General features: G+C 39.5%; 1 protein-coding gene across 2 annotated transcripts in view; it reads left to right on the top strand.

Annotated features, from left to right (window-relative positions):
* LOC126260879 (cyclin-Y) overlaps window positions 1–12,668 on the top strand; it is an 84,750-nt gene that overhangs the window by 1,638 nt on the left and 70,444 nt on the right. Inside the window, exon 2 of one of the 2 annotated variants that reach the window (XM_049958321.1) lies at window positions 6,560–6,706. The exons of the other annotated variant lie outside the window; for it this stretch is intronic. The gene's annotated coding sequence lies outside the window, so the exon portion shown is untranslated. The remainder of the gene's footprint in view (window positions 1–6,559; window positions 6,707–12,668) is intronic. 2 annotated transcript variants of the gene reach the window in all.

Raw genomic sequence — 12,668 nt, 5'->3', positions numbered from 1 at the left:
TGAATAGATGGTGATACATACAATGCCACATGACAACCACATTACAGACTAGAGTTGTATAAAACCTGTAGTGTGCTGTAATAGTTAGACTCAAATAACTTTGTAACTGTAGGTTAAATTGGTAGGGAGGGGGATGGGCGGGTTGGCAGTAAGCTGTCAGGATGCCCTTGATGAGGCTCTGCACATACCTACAAAACAGGGAGCACATGATTCTCAAGAAAGGACTAAGCTAAACTGATGGGCGGTCTCTTTGTGTCTGCTGGCTGAAACGTTAACTACAAACAGCTGTCACATTTTCAACAATTTGTTTTCTTTGATATCTACCTTTGTAATTGGTGAACTACAGGTGTTTGTCAGACTTAGGCAGTTTTTGATTTATATTAATTTTATTGTTGAATGCTAGTAAGGGTTAGAAGAGTGGTATATCACACAAACACCAGTAATTGTTATGACACACTAATAGATTTTCCACAGAAATGTTTTCACATACCTTTTTCCACCACCAGAACATTCTTGAACTCCCAAAAATTTGCGTCATGCAAATGCTACTAAATGGTTATGGGATAGTGTACATCTCATCTGTAATGTAACTGCTAAGAAAAAAAGGCCAGTGAGACGAAGTTAGGAGATAGGGCTGGCCATGCCACAGGTACTCAATGACCAATTCAGTGCTGAGGAAGCACTTCATGCAAGAACGCCCAAACAGTGTTGGCGAAGTGTGGTGGAGCACCATCTTGCTGCCATCTCAGTTCATGAATGCTTGATCTAGTCTGAAGTTCTTGGATGACAGGCACCCCTGTTTAACTCAAGGTAGATTCCTCCGTGATGCAACCTTCCAGGAAGAATGGGTCAATCGGTACTTTGTATGTCACGCTGCCCTGCACTATTACTCCCAGGGACAGGAAATGAAATGATTGTATGGCATTATTGGCTGGGAGACACTAACTGGTATTGTTCATCTGCCCAGTACAAGTCCTTGTATTTGCTGCTACTTTGGCAACTACTGCTTTGATGATGATTCTCTAACCCATCTGGGAATTGAACCTAGACCTTCAACATAGCAATCAGGTTCATTGACCGAGCAGCTACAAAGGCAGAAATCATATTCATTGACGACACTGGGGTTCTTTCTTTGCCAAAATTCACAATTGTGTCTGTTCACCGATCCTGGTGATGGAATTTTGCCACATTAGTCCAGACCGTAAACTGCATGAGGTAAGGGTCATCCAGAAACTTGGGAAGCATTATCTCAGCAGACTAAAGCCTCCTGTTGAAGTTGTCCTTGTTAAGTACAGAATAAGCCTTGGATGGTATGATGTCAGCTTCAAGTCACACAAAATTCTTTGCAGATTTGTCATTGATATGTTCAGCAGGACTGACAAATGGTGGGTAGACTTCAATTTCTCAGGACAGGATGCTGTTCTCTAATGGCTGGTATGTTTGGGATTCACAGCACTGGCACTTTCATTAAACTGCTTGTTTATTTGAGTGATTGTGTCCCAGTGGGCTGCAGGTGGTCCAAATTCTTCTGACATTCACCATTGGATTTAGGATAAATTGTTTGTAACCAAGAAAAGGTGCACACATTTTATGTGCTGCTCAATAGACAACCTTCTTCATGCCATTATGTGTGCTAACTGTGAAGAACGGCACCCTTGATGGTGCTATCTATCGACAACTTGAAGTACTTGCTACTTTCCTTTGTTGATGGTTATATGATTGTTTAATTAAGTTTGGTCTACCCTGTACTGTACAGTGTGCGGCAAAGGGTTAATAATGTTTCTGCATCATTATACTACTACTTTATTCTGTTGAAAGCTGGGAGAATGTTTAGTATTACACATACACTATAATGTGGCATTTTTTGTGTGATTTGCTTGATGTGGAGAAGTCTTTAGACGTCAGCTGGTATTGACTTGTTGCGATAAGTTGCTTTGTTCCTTAGCAAAGTGTCTTGTGTGTGGAAGTATTTCATGTTAGTATTTTGTAATTTATAGCAATAATATTTCACTACTGACTGGTCAAAGATTACAGAGGTCGCTACTTCCCTCCATCACTTCCAATTATGGAAAAAGTGCAGAACACCAATACATGTTGTTTTCTGATATATATTGAATTTTCCATGCCTCTTCTGTTTCTCGAGCTTGGTGAGGATGTATGACTGATGAATAGTTGCGATGTATAGATTCACCAAGCATTTGTGGCGTGCTTCCTGTATGGATTCCAGTAGGCCTACTGTGGTACTTTCCAATTTATCACTGGCCTCCCCACAGCTGAATGTCATCATATTCCATGTAATTTGCTAATTTTATTCAAATTCATTCCAGTTTTAATAAAGTCAGTATCATACATCATCATTGGTGGATAGGTTATAGCTGCAGTATGAAAACTTAATAATTTTATTTACTTGAAAGAAACCCTTGGATTAACATCGTCGCTGCATGTGGGTTCTGTTGTATACTGCAGTTCTGACAAACTGGTGATTGATCAGCGGTGGTGTATGAAACAGTATAGTGGCTCTTTGTGTAATTAAATCAGTCTCATTTCATTTAGTTATAGTAAGGATATAGAACAGTGGAATAGCAGCTGGGAAAATAACAATATGGTTTCAGACTAGGAAAGTCCACAGTATATGTCATCTTTGAACTGCGACAATTGCTGGAACACCACACTGAGTATGGGAGAGCTAGTCAATAGTCTTCTTGAAATTGGTGGAATTGTACGACACAGTTTGGAAGGATGAAGAAAGAGGGGTAGAATAGCTGATTTTACTGAGATGAAATGGTTCTGTTAGGGAAGTTTAATTTTTTGAGAATTGGAGAGGACAGAACAGGATCGCAAAAACAGCATGATATAAGGAAGTGTGTCTCCATTGCATTTCATAGTGCTATCTGTTAAATTGAACAAGTGGCAAGATACGAGATTTGACTGAAAAGTAATGTCTCCACCCTCGTAACTCTTCAACAGTTGGCAGCATCGGTATGTGGCAGGTACTGGCTTGTTCTGTAGCCTTTTCTTTACAGCTCCACTTGACTGGAAGCCTTAGCATTGAACAGTTGTGTTGTTACAGTGTAAAGTATGGAACCCTGCACAGATGGTCGGTCAACGTGATTTAAGCAACATGCAGTCATTGAATTATTGACAGCAGAAGGTGTCAGCCTAAAGGAGATATGTCAGAGAATGAAAGCAGTTTATGGTGATTGTGTTGATGTTGAGTACTGTGCGTTGTTGGGCGAGTAAGTTTAAAGATGTAGAGGCGGGAACATCTGACCTGCATGACAAAGAGTTGGACGTCCTGTGACAGGAACCACCAAGTTTCACAAGCAAAATGTTGACAGATTGATTCAGGACGATCGTCGTATCACTCAGAGAGAAACTGCAAGCACACTCGGTATTTTGCGAAAACGTGTGGGTAACATTATTGCTTTGCTTGGCTATCGGAAGATCTGTGCATGATGGGTACCTCAGATTCTGACTCCTGAGATGAAAGTGCACAGACTCTAAATTTACCAGGAACTCCTCTCATGTTACAAGAGTGAAAGTGATGCCTTTCTCCATTCAGTTGTGACAGGAGATGAAACGTGGGTACACCATTACGACCCGGAGAAGAAATGTCAGTCTATGGAAAATCGACACAAAGACTTGCCCCAGAAAAAGAAATTCAAGACGCAACCGTCAGCTGGAAAAATCATGGCCACAGTGTTCTTGGACACAGATGGCGTTATCCATGTTGATTTCCTTGATTGTGGAACAACAACAAATTCAGAGTGTTACATCACAACTCTGCAAACTCTGAAACGATGGCTAACAAGAGTCCGAAAGGAAAAGGGAAATGTTTTCCTGCAGCATGACAATGCCAAACCACACACTTCACGTGTCACCACAGCAGAACTTCAGAGACTGAATCTCACCAGCGTACGGCATCCTCCGTACAGTCCAGATTTAGCACCTTCTGACTTCCATCTGTTTCCGATAATGAAAGATGATCTGCAAGGACATCATTATGCTTCTGATGAAGACGTTGAGAGAACTGTGAAACTGTGGTTGCGGAAACAGTGTGTCGACTTCTTCCATGGTGGCTTCAGAAGACTTGTTCATCGTTGGCAGGAATGTATCCAATTGACTGGTGATTATGTGGAAAAATGAATATTAGTAATTAAAGATAACACTGTAAGGATTATTTCTGCATTTGATTTGTTAAAATATTCCCATCCAAACCCAATTAACAATAGTGGAGGCATTATTTTTTATTCAACCCTCATGTTTAGGAAGCAGGGTGATAGCAAGGTTGTTTGCTCGTAATTTGATGGTATTGCGGTACAACAAGGAGGAAGTGCTGGAGCAAATACATATTTGTGGAAGTTGTATAAGATTTTATACTAAAATTCAATGTAAAATAATGTGGGCTGATTGTCAGAACTAGAGGAAAAGGCTAGACCTTTGGCAAAAAGAGTCACTCAAAGGTGAAGAACAGGTGAAAGTTGTAGAAACTTTCAAGAACCTGAGGAGTGCAGCAGAGGAAAGTGGAAGAAATGACAGTGATATACAAGTCCACGGATAACTTTATGGGGGGTTTGAGAGGAATCATTTATGGAACAAAGAAATTTCCCAAAGGAGTAAGGTATCCACAAAACATATTATATACTAATTCTGTTGTATGTTGCTGAAACCTGGGCCAAGAGAATAAGGGAAAAAAGTAATGGGTAAGCAAGTGAAATAAAGTTTTTGAGATGTCAGTTAGATGTAACACAAATGGAAAACAAGAGAAATGAAAATATTAAATAAGGAACCCCTAAAAGAGAAAATTGAAAGAAAAAGTTTAAATGATATGGGCTTGCGAAGAGAATGAATGATGATGCCTAGGAAGAAGTGCAAGATAAAGATGGAAGGCAAGAGACAAAGGGGCAAAAAAAAATTGAAGAAAGGATTTAGGAGAGAGAAGAAGATTGGCCCACAGTGGCAACAGAGAAGTTGTGGGAAGAACAGAGAAGATATAAAGGCTTTTGCTCCAAGCAAACGCTTCCAGCCGTGGGAAACAATACAAGGTGATGGTGGTGGTGGTTGTGGTTGTGGTGGTGGTTGTGGTTCTGGTGCCGGTTTGGTTCGGTTTGGTGGTTGGTTGCTTGAGAAATTAATTTGTAGATTTTGCGGTGAGCACATGTTGCTGTACTTTGGACTAATCAGTCATCATCTGCAGATATTCCTGCGTTATTTAAATAATCTTCAAACAATGCCATTTCTCTGTCCTCAGCTTCATTATCTGTGAATAGCCTCTGAAAACTGCAGACCTTGTCCAGCAGGTCTTTTATACTTACTGTGGTTATTAACAATACTGTCGTGTTTCCCCCTTTCTTGTTATTTTCGCTTGTAGTTAGACAAATTCTCTTACATATTATTTTACCCATGATAATACAGTTAACCATTGTTCCTGTGAATTAAATGACCTGTAGCCCAATCAATGAAGACCAAAGGATATTTATTGGTCACTTTTTAAAATTTTTTGAGAATGACTTGAAAACTGCACTTTCAAGAAAAATATTTCCTAGTTCATAATTAAACTACATTAAATTCCCTATAAAAAGGTCCTATTCATTTTTTTTCTCTGGGGCTAATAGTGGCTGAAGAATCACAGATTATTTAAAATACTGGTTTAAAAGTACAAAATTAATGTTTAATATTAAAAGAATTGAGTTGTGAACAAATATTAAATATGCAGTAGTACCTTATTAAGGGATTCTTTGTGTTAAGGGGGTGTAACAGGGTGGGAAAGAGGGGGGAGGGGGGTAGGAAAGAAATGTGAGAGAAGTTGGGTTGCCAGATGGTGATCATGCACTTCTCTCCTTGGTATGTCTGTGAACGGAAGAGCGAGCTTCCGTCGCCCCACTCTTTCTACCCCACTACAGCACAAAAAACCAACACGGAGTATTTCACAAATTTATACTGCCCCTTCCATCACTCAGCTTTTGAATCACTGATACAATGTGCAGATAGTCCGGGGGAGTGTGTTAATATTGGATTGAATACAGACAGGAGTTAGTAATAATACAAATCTGAGAAAAGCATATGAACACATTCTGTGTAAATCTCTGTACACTCTTCTTAACTGCTAGAGGGGAAATTGATTCTTAGTCATTGTGTATATACTTCCCTGGATTTCCTGTCTAGTTTAGTTATGTAAGTGGACAAAATAACTTTCCTGAGCTCATGCTTATATAGTGGAGTTATTTTCAATTTATAAAGTGAGTATCTATTTGCAGTTGTTAAGAAAAAAATGGCTGAAAGTGCTTAATTTGTGTGATGTTGACACTGACCTATATATTGTTATTGGGAAAGGGCTGGAGTGGTAAATATGGCATCTTATGGCTGCCTGTCATTGACAGCATGTTGCAGATCCATGTAATCTTGTTATACTCCCTTGTTGGTGAATTAATGAATGACTAAAAGTTTAGAGCAGTAATCTGTTGTAATGCGTTATGTTGAAATATCTTATGTTCCATAATGCCTAGTTGACCTCCTCCTATTATAGAGTGGTACAATTCGAGTCTCTGAACTTCTTCAGGTGTTGGGAGAGCTGAGGCTGGAGTGATGTGTTTGATGCACCTCATGCTGCAAAAAGTTCTAGTCATTGACAGTGGACACAAATGAAATAAACATTGTCGAATACATACTGGCAGCATGTTTCACTTGCAGCAGTCTCTTCAGTGAGGTAAACAATTGACAGCTACAGTGTGGAACTTTTTTATGTAATAGCGTGCTTAAAAACTGCAAACAAGTAATAACTTAATAAACTAAAAGTAACTCCACTGTATAAACACAAGCTCAATGAAGTTGTTTCGTTTATTCACATGAGAGAACTGGATTGGAAATGCTGGGGAAGTATAGTCTGTAAACTTGAAATTGTACAGAAATCGTGTGCTTAAAGAGGGAAAGAATGCTGCAGCTGTTGTATAGGGTGACTGAGAATCAGTTTACCTCTAGCAGTGTAGAACAGTATGCAGGGATTTACATACATTCTATCGTAAGCATTTCTTGTGTTATGTTATTAGTAACTCAAATCTGTATTCTTTGTAGTGTTACCATGTCTTGTGGAAAATAAACACCTCTGGGCACATCTGCACAAAGCTTCTCCAGTGACTGATTTGTAAGATGAGCTGCAGAAGGGTCTTGGACAACTTTGTAAAATGCCCTGTAGTTGCTCTTTGTGATGTAGTGTGGTGGAGAGAGTGGGGAATCACTTGCTTGCTCTTCAGTTTGCAGACATACAAAGGAGGGAAATGCATGATCACAATCTGGAGACCTATCTTCCATCTCACTTCTACCTTCCACCTTGCTCTTCCACCCTGTTACACCCCCAGAACACAATCACTTAATATGGTTCTATTGCACTTAGATGTGGTATACACATTTAATAATAAACATTAATTTTATACCTTTAAAACACTATTTTTAATAATCTGCTATTTTTCTATCCAATTCAGTGTGGAAATCATTAGTTCTATGGAAAAAAAGAATAAGACCTTTTGTAGGGAATTTAAAGTTGTATAATTTTGTACTGTGATATATCCTTGCTGGAAGCTGCACTTTAGAGTTATTCAAGAAAAACTTTAAAAAGTAACCTCTAAAAGTCCCCTATCTCCCTTGCTTACACCCAACAGTCAGGATTTTTAGTATGTTGTTCATGACACTTCCTCCTATCACTGTACAAAAATTTATGGCTACGCTCATTTTTTCCTCAAATTTTCCTTCATTGACTGGACTATTGAGGAAATACAGCAACTCCTTGATTGATTGCACTGACTGATCACCTGATATGTTGTAAGACAATGTTACATATTTTGTATATTTTTGTGCATTACAATATACTTATTCATATTGGTGATCAGCTGCCAGTGACTATACCAAATGCTTAGTATCAAAACAGTCTTCATGCATTTGTTAATAATTTTCTGGTAGTTTCTCAGAATATCATTGCATCATATGCAAAAAAGAGAGCTGAAAATGTTGTGTACCCTTCTGTTTAGATACATCATGAACAGTAACGGTCCTATCATACATCCTTGGTGTAGTCTGGATGCTGCTTTTTCTTCTGACTACTTCTTACAATTCAGGGTAACATACTGATTTCTGATAACTAGTTAACTTCCATTCCAAATTCATACCCGTATCACTACTACATAAAAACAAATATTGTTTACTAGGTCATCTTCATTTTCCTCCATAGCACTGAATGTTTGCTGTTGATTGCTAAGGTAGTTTCTGATCATTTAATTGTTGTTGTTAACTTCTTAAATTATTGTTTAATTTTAATAGACTACAATGCTTTAAACATCTCTCTCCCTGTAAATAGCTAACATATTGAAATCTCATGACATCACTGTGGCATGATCAGAGAATTTACACACAATATTTTTCCAAGCTTGCTTTCCCATAATTTTGATACTTGATGTGGATGACTAAGATAAACACTTGACTAATAATTTTTGCCCATCTTTGATACCTTCACCCAAGTTATCTCAAATTCTTTTATATTCGTCTTGTTAGACATACTTGAGTTCTTTGCCACATTTAATGTGCCACCATCATTCGTTCAGTGTATCTTTTTGATATGTATTCCATTAAGAATTTAAAAATGTGCTGCTAATTATTTGTTTACAGCCACTTTTCTAATCAGAATATTTTTGTATTCTGTTAAACTGATCTTCCACATCCTTTGCTGTCTGTCACATGATTACAATGTGAAACCTTAAATTTTTGTTTTGTCTCTCTGAATTTTAATTCTTTTTTTCAAATTTCTCCTCAATTCCCATTACTACTCATTGCTAATAGAGCTGGAACATCGGGGATAGGCTACAATCCCTTCTTACCTACTGCTTTCTTTTCATGTCTTTAAACTATTAACAAGCAGTATGCTTTCTGTACAAGCTAAAGATAACTTTTCATGACCTATATTGTATCCCTGATAACTTCAGAATTTCCAATCCACATCATCAAAAGATTTTTCTAAATCAACAAATGCCATAAAAGTAGTTTTGTCCTGACAATTCGATGTGTCAGGAATTCTGCCTAATATCAGTGTCATTCTTGTATGATATTTCGACAGCATGACTTGTTGTCTTCATCAGGTGCTGTCTGAAACTGCTTGTTGAGTGTAGTGGGTCAAATATTTGTACCTACGGTTTTCCTCTATGGTTCATTCCAGATGTTCCGTCTGTCATCTGCTCCTGCTAGCAGTGTTCGTAGGGATTGCTTCTTTGGTCCAGAGTGCGTGTCTGTGTGCTGGCATTCTGTTTCCAGTCTGATGCCATTCCAAGTGTTCCCTCAGTGGTCCGCTCCCACTAAAAATGTTCTTAGGTGTTCCCTCTTCAGTTTGGTGCACCGGGCTGAGTGCTGGTGTTTTATCTTTGATGCAATGCACCTGCCTGCACTCTGGCATTCAGTTTTTGGGCCACTGAAAGCATCCTACCCTCTTCGATCTTCAGTCTGATGCACCTGATGTTTTTTTCCCATGTCCACACACTCATTTCTTCTTTTGTTGCGTTATGCTGCTGCTTCCATTGCATTTTCAGCAACTTAAGTGAAGGTTCCAAGGCTCTACTAAGTTAGTATTGAGTGTCATCATTCATGAGATTTTCATCAGCTCTATCTCTATAGACTCTCTTATAACACTATCTGAAGGTTTGTTTTAGAACCCTTCTTTAAACATAGTTCAAGGAATGATTAGGTTTCAGACAGTGCTCATCGATGGCTAATTTATTTGCTTATTGTAGTGAGGTGTGCTCTTATGTTCTTCGCATCTTATGGCCACTGTACTAGTTGTTTGGCTAGTGTACGGCATGCCATGTTGGCAAGGTATACGATAAATTCCTGGTTATCGTAGTTCCGGGTCATCTTTCACATTTGCAAGTAGTTCTCTTATTTTGGTAGGTGGACAGAACACACACTTGATGTTGTGCTTCCTGAGAATCCTGCTGAATTTGGCAGAAATATATCCCACATGGATCTGGTATGTCATAGTCTTTGACTCATCTTTCTCTTTCTGTAGACCATGTGGCGAAGTGGGTGGTTGATGGACTTTGACATCTGTTTTGCCATATACTCATCTTGTGGAACACTAACGATAGAGGCTCTGTTTCTGCTGCCAAACTGTCTTCATCTGACAAGTTGTGCTTCCTGTGGACGTGTCTTCAGAACTCCATTCGTTTGTGTTGTGTGGTGACAACTGCTGGCTAGCAGAAACACTAGCTGTCCATCCTTTTCCAGTTCCATGGTGAACTTAATATTTAGGTGGCATGAGTTAAGATGTTCCAAAAACTCATTGAGCCCATCCCTACCATGAGGCCAGTTCACAAAGATGTCATTAAACCTATCTGAAGAAGCATGTGCATTTGTGTCTAGCCATCTATAATGCCTCATCTTCAAATCTCTAGATGATAAATACATTGGCAACCACTAGAGACAGATGGCTGCCCACAACTATGTCTAGTGTCTGCTCATAATATTATCCCCCCATGTTCCAAAAGTCTGTATGCAGAGTACTCCAAAAGTTGATGCATTTTCTCATAATAAGCTGCAAATGAAAAACTACTGTGGATTCCCTTTGTCTGCTGGTGACACCATGATGCTGCTGCTTACGTGGAGCCTCTTGAATGCAAGCCTCTCGTCACTTGAGATGTTCGATTTTTGGAGACCTTATCTTGGTGTGTGCCTTGCAGGTCTCTAGCCGAATTTATCTTCTGCATTTGGTGGAAGTGTGTTCACTACTTGCTCCTCTGCACTGAAGAAAGCTGAAGTGGGCACATTTCTAGAAGTTGTTGCGTTGTTGAGACCCTGCTCAGTAACTTCAACATGGTCTCATCAAACTGCTTGCCACTTCAGTTAATTAGTGTGAGTGTCCTTCATCTCCTGTGCTTTCTTACTCATGTGGTCAAACTTTGCAGACTGGCCATGCTGAGGCATTCTTTGCACATTCCACTAGAGACCAGGGGACATGTCCTATCCTGTACCGACCTTCAGCTGCGAAGGAGGCTGCCATATACAGGTGAAGGGGTGAAAGCTCCCTGATTACAGCATTTAGTCTCTGATGCATATCTTGAATCCTCTCCCTCACAAGTGCCACACTTGCTCTACATTTCATATTGTTCACCGCTCTGGAGTTGACGTGATGGCGAAAACTGGTACCGTGTCTCCATGCCAGCAGGAAACTGAAGGAACTCCATATCTCAGAGCTTGTCCAGCTTCTTGATATTTTGGTATATCTCCTCCCCACAGAGTCTGTCACTGTAATTCTTCAGACTTTCCCAGCGATCTGTTGACATCTTGAGATGTATATTTTGCTGGATTCAGCATTGTTCTTGTACGATATTGGACTTGTTATTTTGTTTCTTCAGCATAATTTCCAAGATAAATCAATGGATAAGTATTGCCTCAAACGTTCCTATTGCTCTCTGGAACCCAAACTGATCTCTGCAGGCGACTCCTACCAGTTCCCCATTTTTCTATAAATAATTGCCGCCTGTATTTTGCAACTGTGACACATTAAACTTATGATTTGGTAAAACTCACATCTGTCAACACATACTATTGTTCATTGTGGAATTGTTACATTCTTCAAGTCTGAGGGTATTTCACATCTCATATATTATACATACCAAATAGAACAGTTTTATCATAATAATTCTGTCAAATTATTCTCGCAACACCACATCACCCAATTCATCTACATCCACTTCTTTTTACTTTTCTGTAATACCAAGCAAAGTGGTATAGTTGTTTGTGCACTGGACTCACATTCAGGACGACAACAGTTCAAATTCCTATCCAACCATCCAGAGTTAAGTTTTCCATGATTTCCCTAAATTGCTTAAGTCAAATACCAGGATGGTTCCTCTGAAAAGGGCATGGCCAATTTCCTTTCCCATTGTTCCCTGATCGGAACTTCTGCTCCATCTCTAGTGACCTCATTGTTGATGGGATGTTAAACAGTAAACTTACTTCCTTTTCTTAGCCTAATTGTTATCAAATTTCATTCCCTTTTTATAGCCCTTCTGTATACCGATAAACCAAACCATCATGCCCACTGCCCACTGTGATGTTGAATGCCACTTACTGACATTGTGGCCTTGTGACATGGTAACAAAAGTATGTAAGTGCAGCAGACATGTATAGGGGATCACTGTAGCGAAAATATGGGCTGCAGATGCAGAAATACAGTGAGATAAGAGACTTTAACAAAGGGTAGATTATTATTATGCAGAGCCTGTCAACAAGTATCTCAAAAATGGCGAAACTAGTCAAATGTTCGTGTGTTACTGTTGTGAGCATCTATGGAAGAGGTAGGAGGACAATGAAACTACTCAAACTTCCTGGCAGATTAAAACTGTGTACTGGACCGAGATGCGAACACGGGACCTTTGCATTCCACGGACAAGTGATCTACCATCTGAGCTAGCCAAGCACGACTCAAACCAATCCTCACAGCTTCAATTCTGGAAACATTCCCTAGGCTGTGGCTAAGCCATGTCTCCACTAGATGCTTTCTTTGAGGAGTGCTAGTTCTGCAAAGTTCGCAGAAGAGCTTCTGTGAAGTTTGGAAGGTAGGAGACGGGGTACTGGCAGAATTGAAGCTGTGAGGACAAGTCTTGAGTTGTGCTTTGGTTGCTCAGATGGTA

The sequence above is a fragment of the Schistocerca nitens genome, chromosome 5 (assembly GCF_023898315.1).
Source record: "Schistocerca nitens isolate TAMUIC-IGC-003100 chromosome 5, iqSchNite1.1, whole genome shotgun sequence".
Lineage (NCBI taxonomy): Eukaryota > Metazoa > Arthropoda > Insecta > Orthoptera > Acrididae > Schistocerca > Schistocerca nitens.
Note: the sequence above shows the minus strand (reverse complement) of the source record. Positions and strands in the feature narration are given on the sequence as shown.